Consider the following 12,786-nt stretch of genomic DNA (forward strand, 5'->3'; position numbering starts at 1 on the left):
TCTAGTATTTGGTAGTTGTTCTGTTGAAAACAGTTTTAAGTTGATGAGGAAGTAATCCTGTGTTGGGCCTCTCATTTTTTTTGCTTGATGTTCTAAAGTCTAGGAAGCATTGACTTAGCAGAATTTTGCCATTGGCACACAGACTTAAAGATTTTGTGATGCATTTCTTAGTTTTTCATTGTGTGGGGTGCCAATTTACAATCCCTCCTTCCATTACTTTCCTGTTCATATATTTTGCCTATTCTGATGCTCCCCGTGGGTATACCGTGTGCTCACCCAGATTTCACTGGAATAATTAAAGATATAACCTTTAAAAGTAAAAGTAAACTAAGTTTTCTTTATTTTTTTTTAGCAAGAGAGAGAGACAAAGACACATAGAGAGAGACTGACAGACAGAGAGAGATGAGAGTATCAACTCATAGTTGGGGCACTTTAGTTGTTCATTGATTGCTTCTTATATGTGCCTTGACTGGGGAGCTCCAGCTGAGCCAGTGACCCCTTGGTCAGCAACCTTGGACTTCAAGCCAGTGAGCCTGTGCTCAAGCCAGATGAGCCCATGATAAAACTGGCAACCTTGGGGTTTTGAACCTGGGTCTTCAGCATCCCAGGTCGAAGCTCTATCCACTGTGCTACCACTTGGTCAGGCAATCTAAGTTTTCTCTACATACATTAGACTCTCCTAATGGTGTGCCAAGATCACAGTTGAGTCAATACAGCGATTTCCCTGAACCCTTGGAGTAAATGAGTGGGAGACTAAATACAAACCACATTCTTCACTTAGTTTAGTATTCACTAGAAATATAATTATCTATGTGTGCCATTTGGGAAACACTGACCTAAATGACCTCTGCATGATTCAGTAACTGTGTAAGTTGAACTCAAGAATACTAGGGCCTGACCTGTGGTGGCGCAGTGGATAAAGCGTCGATCTGGAAATGCTGAGGTCGCCGGTTCGAAATCCTGGGCTTGCCTAGTCAAGGCACATATGGGAGTTGATGCTTCCAGCTCCTCCCCCCTTCTCTCTCTCTGTCTCTCCTCTCCCTCTGTCTCTCCCTCTCCTCTCTAAAATGAATAAAAAAAAAAAAAAGGATACTAAATCTCGGCCTGAACTGTGGTGGTGCAGTGGGATAAAGCGTCGACCTGGAACACTGAGGTTGCCGGTTCGAAACCCTGGGCTTGCCTGGTCAAGGCACATATGGGAGTTGATGCTTCCTGCTCCTCCCCCTTCTCTCTCTCTCTCTCTCTTTCTCTTTCTATCCCCTCTTTCTAAAAATAAGTAAAATATTAAAAAAAAAGAATACTAAATCTTAAAACTATTCAGAGGACCTTATTCAATGGAATAATAATATTTCAAATTTTATATATCATTGCAGTACATTCTCAGGTACAGTTTTTAAAAAAGTTAATATAAGGAAGCATACAATTAATGAGCACATGAAAATAACACTAGCTTCATCCTCCTTTACAGAAAAGTTCCTATTGCTACTCTTGTTACGTATACAGGCATGGGACTTCATGGCATTTAAGGCGTGTTGACATTATTAACATTTCCACTTGATTGTGGGAAGTGGTATTCATTTTTAGCTCTGCCTTGAAATATTATTAACCTGGTTTCAAGATAATATATTAAAAATATCCTTGTCAGTCAACCCCACAGGCTGTAGAAATGATCATGTTAAACATGTTCATCTTGATTTCACAATGGTAGCAAGTGAAGACTGTTCTGGTGAAGGGAGACTTTTCTATTGCAGCAGGTATTTTCTTTTCTTTCTTTCTCTCTTTTTCCCTTCCCTTTCTCTCCCTCCCTTCCATCCTTCCTTTTTTTCTTTCTTTCTTTTCCTTTTTTTTTGAGAGAGAAAAAGAGAAAAGAGAGACAGACAGGCAGAAAGACAGGAAGGGAGAGAGATAAGAAGCACTTTAGCTGTTCACTGATTGCTTCTCATATATATGTACCTTAACTAGGGGGTCTCCAGCTGAGCCAGTGATCTTGGGCTCAAGCCAGTGACTTTGGACTTCAAGTCAGTGACCTTGGGCTCAAGCCAGTGACCGTGAGATCTTATCTATGATCCCATGCTCAAGCCGGTGACCCTGCATTCAGGCTGGTAAGCCCGTACTCAAGCCAGTGACCTCAGGGTTTCAAACCTGGGGTTTCAGTGTCCCAAGTCGGTGCTCTATCCTCTGTGCCACCACCAGTCAGGCATAGCAGGAATTGTCTTTCTTCTTTTTGCTAAAGTTAGTATTGTGATTAGTGTATGTCAAAAAATATATTTGCATCAAATATTCTGCCCATCCACTGTTTTTCCATTCTCTTACTTGGAAAATTGGAAAATTCAACACAAAAATCTTTCTCTCTCTCCACATATATACACACCTATGAAAATCCTGTCAGGTGCATGAAACACAAAAAGCAAAAAGGAAGAGATTTTGGTATAAGCATGAAGAAGATGAGAACTACCCTCCTCCTCGCTACTCACAGCCAGAACTACTTTTCCAGTAGGGATAGCAAAGTGGATGCTGATTTGATGGCATAAGATTTCCATGGCTTTAGAAGTAAGAAGACCTGGGTTCAAATTCTAGCTTCGCCACTTCTAGCTATGTGAACATAAGCAAGTTATTTACCCTCTTTAAGTCTCAGTTTTCTCATCTCTAAAATGGAGTTGAAGTCTAAGGATTTAGCAAGATAATTTATTTGAAGCATTTAGTAAAACACCTGGTACAAACCAGGCACTCAAGCAACAGGAGACACAGCACTAAACTAGAGTGCACGATCTATATTAGGACATTAAGGAAGGTTAATTTAATAAATCTGTGGTCTGATTCATTTTAATTCTGCCATTAAAATATAGATGAGTACACGGGGTCCTGTGTATGGCCTTCCCTTGGGCACAAACTGCTTCCCCAGCTTCCTGGCTGGAGTAGCCCCAGAAAGTCTTGGTCATCACTGCAGTTGCATCATCATTTCTGCCTCCCCACCCTGGAGGGTCTGGCCTCAGAAACAGCCTTTGACTTGACAGGAACCACTCAGCTATGTGTAAGATATGTGGAGCCTCTGCCTTCCCCAGGGACTTCTGGCAGGGTCAAGGTTCTGTAGAACAAACCGACCAACGAGACACAAATGACGTGTGAGCAGAAAAACCGCTCACCCCTTTCCCCCCAAGTGGAAGGTTCTATACAATCTCGTAAGTAGTATCTTCTGTAACTTAGCAGCTAGCTGTATTTCTTGTAAAGATGTGACAAGTTCCTTAATAAATTGCCATGTATTACCTTTCTTTTTCCCCCTTCTGCTATTCCTTTTACCACCACTCACTCTTGCTTCCTTGGTTTCCCGTGACTTACCCTCCACATAAAAGATTAGAATGTATGCTATCTCTAAGGGAATTCAGGCTAAGATTGTGAGATTTAGGGGAAAAAATGAGGCAACTGGAGTAAAAAAATGAGAAAGAATAAATTCATAATACTCGACACCAATTTTACTTATCTATAGTTCCTTGGATTCCCTCAATAATAAAAGCTCTTAAGGCCACCTTATTAACAAAGCAGCACTGATAAAATCAGTAGAACAAGGGGCCTTTGAAGAGACCTATCATTCCTTTCCTTCCATAGAGTCTAATTTCAATTATAACCTAAGATAACATGTTTGGAAAAACTTAATGCTGTTTTGCAGGAGAGAGAGGGAGAGAGTGAGAAAAAGAAAAGATTTCTCCCTTTGAAAAGTCATGTTCCTTTGCATTGAACTAAAATGTAAGTAATAGGACGTTAAAATGTTACTCTTGCATTGTTTTTTCCTTCAGAAATATGCCCGTATTTTATAAAATAAACTCTATGTTGCGGTTCTGCAAAACAAACAAACAAAACAACAAAAAACCAAAATGCAATTTTCACATTAAACATACATTCTAACATCTGGCATTTCTCTTAGTGCTTGCACACAATTATCCATAATTGCAGTTTTTCCAACAGGGGACCACAGTAGTCGCTCCGATTCATTCCACATTATGTGACCCTCTCACATAGTGATAATGGTCTTTAATTCCAGTGCCCATGGCTGCCATCTTCCTTCAATTTACAGTACATGTAATTGTTTTCCTCTTGTGTTTTTCATGACATCAGACATATGAATTCTAGGTTGTAACTCAGGCTCCCCTCATCCTCATTTTCTGTGTCCTTTTCTGACTGCTTTTTGCATAGGCACATTTGCTGAGTTGGCGCCTCACAGGTGGTTTGGTTTGTGGCATATTTTAATAGCTACGAAACCATGGGTTCAGCTATTGGGTTGCAAAGAGTTACATAATGCATGTGCAATTCAGTGCACTAACAAGAGGATTTTCCTAAGACCCCAAATGACCCAGGAAATTGACACAAGGAAGGGACTGCATCTCACCAGATGTCCCTTTTCATGTATGTGTTTATCCTGAAGAGCACACCCCTACTCTGAAGGATGGTGGTCTTTGGACAGCAGATCTGGTAATCCTCCAACTACCCTAAGGTATGTTTATTTCTGTTGCTATTTGGTTCATTTCATTTTGGTTTGGTTTGTTTTCTGTCTTAGTGATCAGGGCATTTTTTGAGTAGTTTGGCATACAGTAGTAGCTGTTTTCTCTAGGAAATCCTTAACCTGTCAAACACAGCCAAACTATTGTGGACAGTATAAATCCAATTGAATGAGATCCCAGTCCCAGGTTGATTGTCACAACTCCTTTCCTTTTCCTTGACACTCCTGTTTAATTGACTTTGAACCAAGGAGGTAAGTATGATGCTGCAGTGATGTTAGGAAATTCTGGGCCTGTAAGCACAGCTTTCTCTGGTCTGAGCTTACTTTCCAGAAATGCCCGTCACTGGTGCAGGAGGATAAAATTCATCCCAGTTCTATTTACCTCATTGTTCTCATAGTTCATTCATTCATTCACAGTATATACCATCTTCTAGGTGCCAGGTGAAAGGGATAACATGTTGAGCCAGATCCCTGCCTTATGCCAAGAAGCCATGAGATTCTGTTGAAATACAGGTTTTGACATTCATTTCCCAAATCTTCATGTATTATAAGGAGGACTAAGAAGAAGTAAATAATGACATTAACTTATTTGTTCATTACACTAAGGAACAAATTTTTTTTTCATTTTCCGTTGCATGAGGTTTTAGAACTGTTTCTATATATTTCTGCATCGCTGATTCCAAATCTGAAATCCTTTTTTGGAGCATGCTCTAGTTTTTATGCAATTTTAATTTCTTTTTGTTACAGTTAATGACATGCATTGGTTTTTAAATTGGAGTTAAAGGGCAACGACTCTTGGATTGAACATAACCACAAGGCAATTAATGTTTTACAAACATCACTTTTGCATAATTGTAGTTGTTTTTAAATGTAAAAAATTATTATTGAATAGGTCATTTCAAAGAGAGCTTATGGGACCCAAACTGGGATCTCTTAACGCTGTGACCTAAGATTGACGTTCTCCATAGGATGTAATAGACACTCAGTAGTGCTATGTTTCCCTAAGGAGAATACATTTAGAAAAGAAAAAAAAAAGAAAGAAAAAAATATTATCTGAAAAAAACACCCTCTTATTTTGTTTTAAGATTGAATCATGGCTTCTTTTAGTAGGCGTAAATGTAAGAATAGTCCTGACACCTTCTGTTATATATGTGGCTGTTACACACTTCAATGTCAAAGGCTCAATATTTCATCATTTGTGACACATGCATATATTGCCTATTTTCAGCGGTTCCAATTGGTTATTCAACTCATCTGAGAGAAGATTATAATGACATAAAAACAGTCCTCGACTTTCTGAAGTATGAGGAGCATAACTGGATCATTTTTGTGGATCTTAAAATGGTAAATTTCCTGCTAGGACAACAGAGAGGTTTCACGAGTATTCTTGCTTTCTGTGTTTGTGGGACAGCCGAGCTCGGGAGAAACACTGGACACAGAAGGAGTGGCCAAAACATGAAGCTCTGGAAGTAGGGATGCAAAATATTGTGGATGAACATGTAGTTAATAGAGACAGGATCATTTCTCCCCCACTTCACATCAAACTTGGCTTAATGAAGCAGTTTGTTCAAGCTTTGAATAGAGAAAGTGAATGCTTTCAACATATTATTTCTGCTTTTCCTGCCTTGTCTTTCGAGAAGATAAAAGCAGGTGTATTCAGTGGATCTCAAATTCGAACCCTCATACGAGACGAAGAATTTGCCAGGAAGATGAATAAGGAGGAGCAAGCAGCATGGCAGTCTTTTGTGGCAGTTACAAAGAACTTCCTTGGCAACAAAAAAGCAGAAAACTATGAACTTCTGGTTCAAAGGATGCTGTTGGCTTTCCACAACATTGGATGTAACATGAGTGTTAAGATTCACTTCCTGAACAGACACCTTGATAAGTTTCCTGAAAATCTTGGAGCTCTTAGTGATGATCAAACTACTGCTGGAGCATTAAACAAGATTGTCCTCAACAAGTACACAAACGCAAGAGCTACAAACACCAATTTTTGCCTGAATAGAATTTAAATAAATTTTTGCACAAATTTTATGATTAAAATAAGTGTTTAATATGTATTTTGAAATTGTAGACAACTTCTGATGCAATCATATCTTTTAGTGTATTCGTGTATTTACTGCATTATATAAATTATTATATTTTCACAAAGATGATGCCCAAGATGACATTCTACTTCATTATGTTAAACTAAATGTTTAAAATTTTACAATAAGATGAAAACCTAAAATCTTGAATTGCAAAAAAACCTGTAGCTTACAGAGAAAAACTAATGTTAGATTTGAGATCAGCACACTTGAATTAGGTAAGAACAAGTGTTTTTGTGGATACAACAAAAATTTTGTTCCCCAGTGTTACCCATTCATTCAAAAAACATTTACTGAACATCTACTATGTGATAGGTATTATACCAAATGCCAATAAGGCAAGGGTTAAAAACAGAGTATATACAAGCCATATGCAAAAGATGAATCTTACTACAGATTCATGATTGGCAAATTATTTTGTTGTCAATCCCAGGAGCAACAGGAGTGCAAATACAAGCATTTCTTATGTTGATGGTGGGACTGTCACTTGATGTATCTGGAAGATAGCTTGGTAATATCTAGGAAATGTTTAAATGTAACTTGACTGCTAAAAATTTATCCATTGGATGTACATCACAAAAAGAGACAGTAATGCTCAGGTATAAAAAAACTAGCAATGTTATTTGTAGTTGTAAAAAAAAAAAAGTGACATGATTTACAAGTCTGCCAATAGAGTTAAATGGACTACTGCATATAACACAGGGAATGCTATGTGTCAGATAAGAAGAATGAGGTATAGATCATTATCAACATTAATACATACAAAAGAGCCCCAAGGTATATTGTTAAATTAAAAAGAGTATGGTATATAATAGTATTTATAATACTATCTGAACAGATATGCAAGAAACTATTAACACTTTACTCCAGACAGCCATGCACAAACAATTAGAATGGGCACAAGTGACATCTATTTGCCATCCTGCTGTCTCACATGACAACATTTACTGGAAGTAGGGCTCTCCCTGAGGGATGCGCTGGTCCAGGATCTTCGAATATTTGCTTACAGCTAGAATCATTAAGAAATAAAGATCAATGCATGGTTTCAAAGGAGTGAGGGCTTAAAAAGGGAAAAGAGAGAGACAGAGAGTGACAGAAAGAGAGAGAGAGAGAGAGAGAGAGAGAGACAAAAGCAGCAAAGGGTGGGTAGGAGAATCATCTCATCCCAATTTGCCCAGGACTTTCCTAGTTTTTAGCACTGTCTGTCTCACATGCCAGGGAACTCTTCAGTACCAGGCAGACCAGAACTGCATGACCTCAACCCCTGTAATGCATGAACTGTGTGCATTGGAGAAGCTGAGCTACTTTGCTTCCTGCCTGTATCCAGTTTCCCTGAGCCTCTGTACAGATGCCCAAGGGGACCCGCAACGATCCATAGACGCAAGTTCCACTTCTATCCTTTGGCACAAGGATTCTGATATCTGCTTTTGGTGATGTGACCTTTTGGATTAGAATTTATAAAAGTGGGAGCTTTCTAGAGTTTGTGTACAACTGCTTTACAGGGGGGAAAAAGCTATTGTGAAAAGACTGAGAGGGAAGGAATTTAGATAGGAAATTAGAGGGGAAAAAAGTTATTTGTGGGGCTAGGAATAATAAGTCCAAAGATGTTTTTAAGGCAAGGAACACTTCACGGTAAGGAAGGGCAGGGATAAAACAATATTCATCAGAATAAGTAAAACGGTATCTTTGTACAGAAAACAATATAATAATTACCAAATAATGATACAAGAATAAACTATTTCATGTACTTATAACTATAAACCTACTTTTGCCCCACCCTGTATTTTAAAACAGTCTATTGCAATACATGAACAATAATTTTAGATATATTCAGCCTTTACACAGATACATTCCTACACTTTACAAATAAAGTAACTCACTTTTCACTAAAAATACTAAATTGCTATGCATTTTTATTTGCTGGTAACTGTCCACATTATTTCGATATCTAGCACAGTGCCTTGCATTAAATAAAGCCATAAAGATACTTTAAGCAAGTGAGAGAAAAATGGGGCTTTTTAGGGAAAAAAAACTTTCTAAACCACACCAACCCTTAGGAACTAGGGGATGTAATCAACAATTTACATTCTTCTGACACTTTCCACATGACCCAGGGCTACTCTAGAGGGAATAGCTGACTAGCAGCAGGAGACCTAAATTATCCCCTGTGGCAGGTGCTGTGCTGTGTGCACACAATCACCCTCATCAATCCTAACAAGGTTAAAGGCCAAGTCCCTGGGGATGTCATTGTTTACAGTGTCCATGGAAAGAGGGAAGCCAAACACTGGGGACACATGTTAGTTCAATTTTGTCCCTGAAAGCGGGTACTGTTTCAGATTTGAGAATGGCATCAGACGCATAGCTATTCAGTGCATGTGTTTCTCATAACAATGTTGGTATTCCTCTCACATATGTCCCTACAACAGCCACTTACTGAAGGAAAGCTGAAGCCATTTCAGCTTGGTGGCATTTTCTAAGACTTTCCACAGAAAGAAATCCTCGATACTATTCACAAGCTATTTAGTCTCTTGCCTTCAACATTTTTGCTCCTAGGCCGTTGATGTGTGGCTTTTTGCATTGATAGATCAGCATCTAGGCCACCTTTACCAAACCACCTTTATTCTGCCCTTTGGGTGATTCATTCATTTAACTAATTCATTCATTCATTTAACTATATTTGCTAGGACATAGATGGGGGCTGTGGTTTCACAGTTAAGGAAGACACAGATTTCACTCTCAGGAAGTAATGGTACATCGGGAAAGATAGGTAAGACCAACTGTTGTCATGACATTGTCAGATCAAAGAAGCCTGTGAAGGATTTTTTGAAAGTATAGAGGAAGAAAGCTTAAACTCAGGAGGGACTCAGGAATTGCTATCTTACGGGGAATGGAGGTGCCCTCCAGCCTCTGTAAGATGAGGGTGGTAAAGACTTCAAGGGTGGAAGAACAACAGATGCCAGCTTGGTACAGAGGTGTGGGAGGGAATGACTTGATCAGGAAACCGCAAGGTGTGGGCTGCAGTCCAGGAGAGCTCAGGAAGAAAAAGCACGCGTGTGCGAGGGAGGAACCTGAAAAGGTAAGCGTCACCAGACGATGAGGGGAAGGTGGAAGGGCACTTACACTAACTGAGCATTTGTTTTGTACCAGGCGTTGTATATTTGGTAGCTCATCTGATTCCTCCAATAACCTCCTGACAATGTTGGTTACTCCATTATGCTGATGAGGAAACAGAAGACAGAAAGGTTACACCCAGGCTGACCCACAATTTGAGGCCAAGCGTATCTAATAACAAAGCCCCTGGTCATTTTACCCCAGGACACTGTTTCTAGGTGAGAAGTAAAAAAGTTTAAACTTTACTGCATTTTAGAAGAAAATTACTCCAACAGATGAAGAAGGAAAAACGAGAGGCAGGGGTCACAGGGAAGCGGCTTTTCCAGCATAGAGGAACATCCTTCTTATTTTTTATTTTTTCTTTGCAAAAAAGGTCAGTGTCTAGGAGCACCTACAGAAATGCAGGATTCTTTAGGCCTTGATTTTATCACACTGTATTTATGCTAAGAAACAGACAAGTGTGAAATACATGTTACAAAACTGAAGATGATGGATCCCAGAAACTGACCTATCTTAAAGGAAGGAGGATTGGATGATGCGCATAGGACAAAATAATAATAAATTTCCCAAACTGAGAAACATAATTAAAAAATATACAGATGCAGTCCCATATGAATGGCCAGGCTGGCTAGAAAACATCTGTTCTTACGGGCAATAGTTAGAAATGCTGGGAGTAGATGAAGTGGTTGCAACTTGCGCTTGTGCAATTACTTCAGAGGTTACACTTCTGTTAAGTGATCCTGCTGCGTTAGAAGTCTGAGATGATGCCTGGCCCAAGAGCTTTCTTTAGCTACATGTCTCAGTGTGGCTATAAATTTCAGTTAAGTCATGTCCTGCAAATTGGGTCTTCTAGTTAAGGAACTCAGGAATGAGAGAGGGGATGATTGGGATATATACTCAGGTTTGGTGGAGTTAATTGACTTCTTGGATTGAAAAAATGATGGTCATTATAATTCCTTTTTTGTGTTGGAAATACAGGTCCATGGATACACCTTCATTTTGGACAAATGAAAGAGGTAAACCAAAAATCAGGTAGTGTTAAAGGTCTTAGACTAAGGATGACCTTATCATAAACTCTAGAAAAGAATGCTTGTCTGTTTTAAAAGAATTAGGAAAATTTATTCAATGAAAATTTTGCTATTTCATCTTATTCAGAAATAATAAGACATCTGTATTCTATATTAGTAGGTAAAAGTGTTTGCACCAGAGAATCAAGATTTTGAGATGTCAAGCACACATTATTATCATAAAGATATGATTAGAGGAACTAGAGGAGTCCTTTATGTGATTCTGTGATAAAAGGTTAAAACTTCTACTAGATTTATATTTAGGGTCAAGGAGCTAGTCTTTGAAGGTTGCAAAGGTCTGGGTAAGATTCAGGAATGATCAGAAGGGAAAAATTATACCTATGCATTCATATTCTAATTGTAAAATCAGAAAGAATCCTCCATCTACAAACTATAAGTGGTTTATATACAATATAAATGGATGTTTTACTTATATGGCCAAGGAAATTTCCAGAAGTTTCAGAATCAAAAGTGGGAAGAAAATGTAATATAACTGGTAAACTAAGTGAAAAACCAATTGGTGATTTTTTAAAACTCCTAATAAAATACATTTTCAACTAATGCTGTTACTTAAAAATTCACAGTTGGATATCTCTTTGTATGTACAAAATAAAAATATTCCAGTCAATTACACCACAGTCTAAATAATCTTCCACTTTCTTTTCTGTAGCTAACCTGCTTGCCCAAATAAGTTGTGATAACAGATTTCAGGGTGTTCACAACTAAAATCATCTTTAGAAAGAAGTTTAGGGGACATCTGTATTTCATTGATTAGGCCCAGGGATGTAAACTGATTTTTTCAAGGTCATGTGTTCCTACTCTGTTATCAACAAAGTCAAGACTACGAACAATTTCAGGATCTTGTTTTCTGGTGTTTTGTTGGTTCTGAGGATGTTCCTGAGGGGCTTGCCCTGGAAAGTAAATAGATAAAGTAATATAGGACTTCTAGTCTCTCCCCCTTCCACTTCATTTAAAGAAGGTCTGGGCTTGAAACAGAGCTATCTCCCAAGCTTCTTTCTGAAATAACATTTGCTTGAAAACAGACCTCTTCTGCTAAATAACATTTTTCAGTGAGTACATGCTGGACCACAGTGACACAGTGGGCACGTGGAAGAGAGGGGTTTAGGACTTAGATGGGCACTCTACCTGTTCCATAAGGCCAGAACTAGGTCCTACTCATTTCGGTTTTTCCTCAGACTCTAACTTGGTGTCTTGGGGCCTAAAGGTGATAGGGTGTGGAGTTAGACCCCCGGGGGCTCCCTTCCATCCTCAGATAGTTCATAATTATCTCCTTGTTTTCTTCCACTCCCCATGGGGTGTGGTTAGCTGTGTCTGAAGGCCAGTCCTGACATTTTCCTGACATATCTACTTTCAAATTGGAAACACAATCTCCCCAACTATAAGCACCCTGTTTTCTCTGCACATGTGAAACTCACATAAATGAAGAATGAATATTAAGTTAATAACTACAGGAGAGTGTTACAAAGTAACAAAAACAACAACAGATGAATTACAAGGCAATAGAGTCCCTGGTATGTAAGGAAGGTAAATGAGTTCAATCTAGCTCAGTGGTCCCCAACCTTTTTTAGGCCACAGACCGGTTTAATGTCAGAAAATATTTTCACAGACCGGCCTTTAGGGTGGGACGGATAAATGTATCACGTGACCGAGACAAGCGTCAAGACTGAGTCTTAGACGGATGTAACAGAGGGAATCTGGTCATTTAAAAAAAAATAAAACATCGTTCAGACTTAAATATAAATAAAACGGAAATAATGTAAGTTATTTATTCTTTCTCTGCGGACCGGTACCAAATGGCCCATGGACCGGTACCGGTCCGCAGCCCGGGGGTTGGGGACCACTGATCTAGCTTTCCACTCGCCCTCTTCTTAGAAATGTCTATGATTGCTTTCTCTACTTTGTGGCTGCTACTTTATTCCTGAGATACATCTCATCCTCTTCCCCCTATAAGGAGGTTCCACAATCCCCATGGTCTCAATCTCACTTTTCTTTCTCTTTCAATCCTCTT

The 12,786-nt window shown here is 38.9% G+C and overlaps 1 protein-coding gene and 1 non-coding gene across 15 annotated transcripts in view; one reads left to right on the top strand and one right to left on the bottom strand.

Moving 5' to 3' along the window:
* PDE4D (phosphodiesterase 4D) overlaps window positions 1–12,786 on the bottom strand; it is a 1,514,231-nt gene that overhangs the window by 148,818 nt on the left and 1,352,627 nt on the right. The gene's annotated exons all lie outside the window — the stretch shown is intronic.
* Window positions 5,383–5,509, top strand: LOC136389842 (small nucleolar RNA SNORA25). Its single transcript, XR_010748403.1, has one exon. It is a non-coding gene; the product is annotated as a small nucleolar RNA SNORA25 (small nucleolar RNA).

This window comes from Saccopteryx leptura, chromosome 1, assembly GCF_036850995.1.
Source record: "Saccopteryx leptura isolate mSacLep1 chromosome 1, mSacLep1_pri_phased_curated, whole genome shotgun sequence".
Classification (NCBI taxonomy): Eukaryota; Metazoa; Chordata; class Mammalia; order Chiroptera; family Emballonuridae; genus Saccopteryx; species Saccopteryx leptura.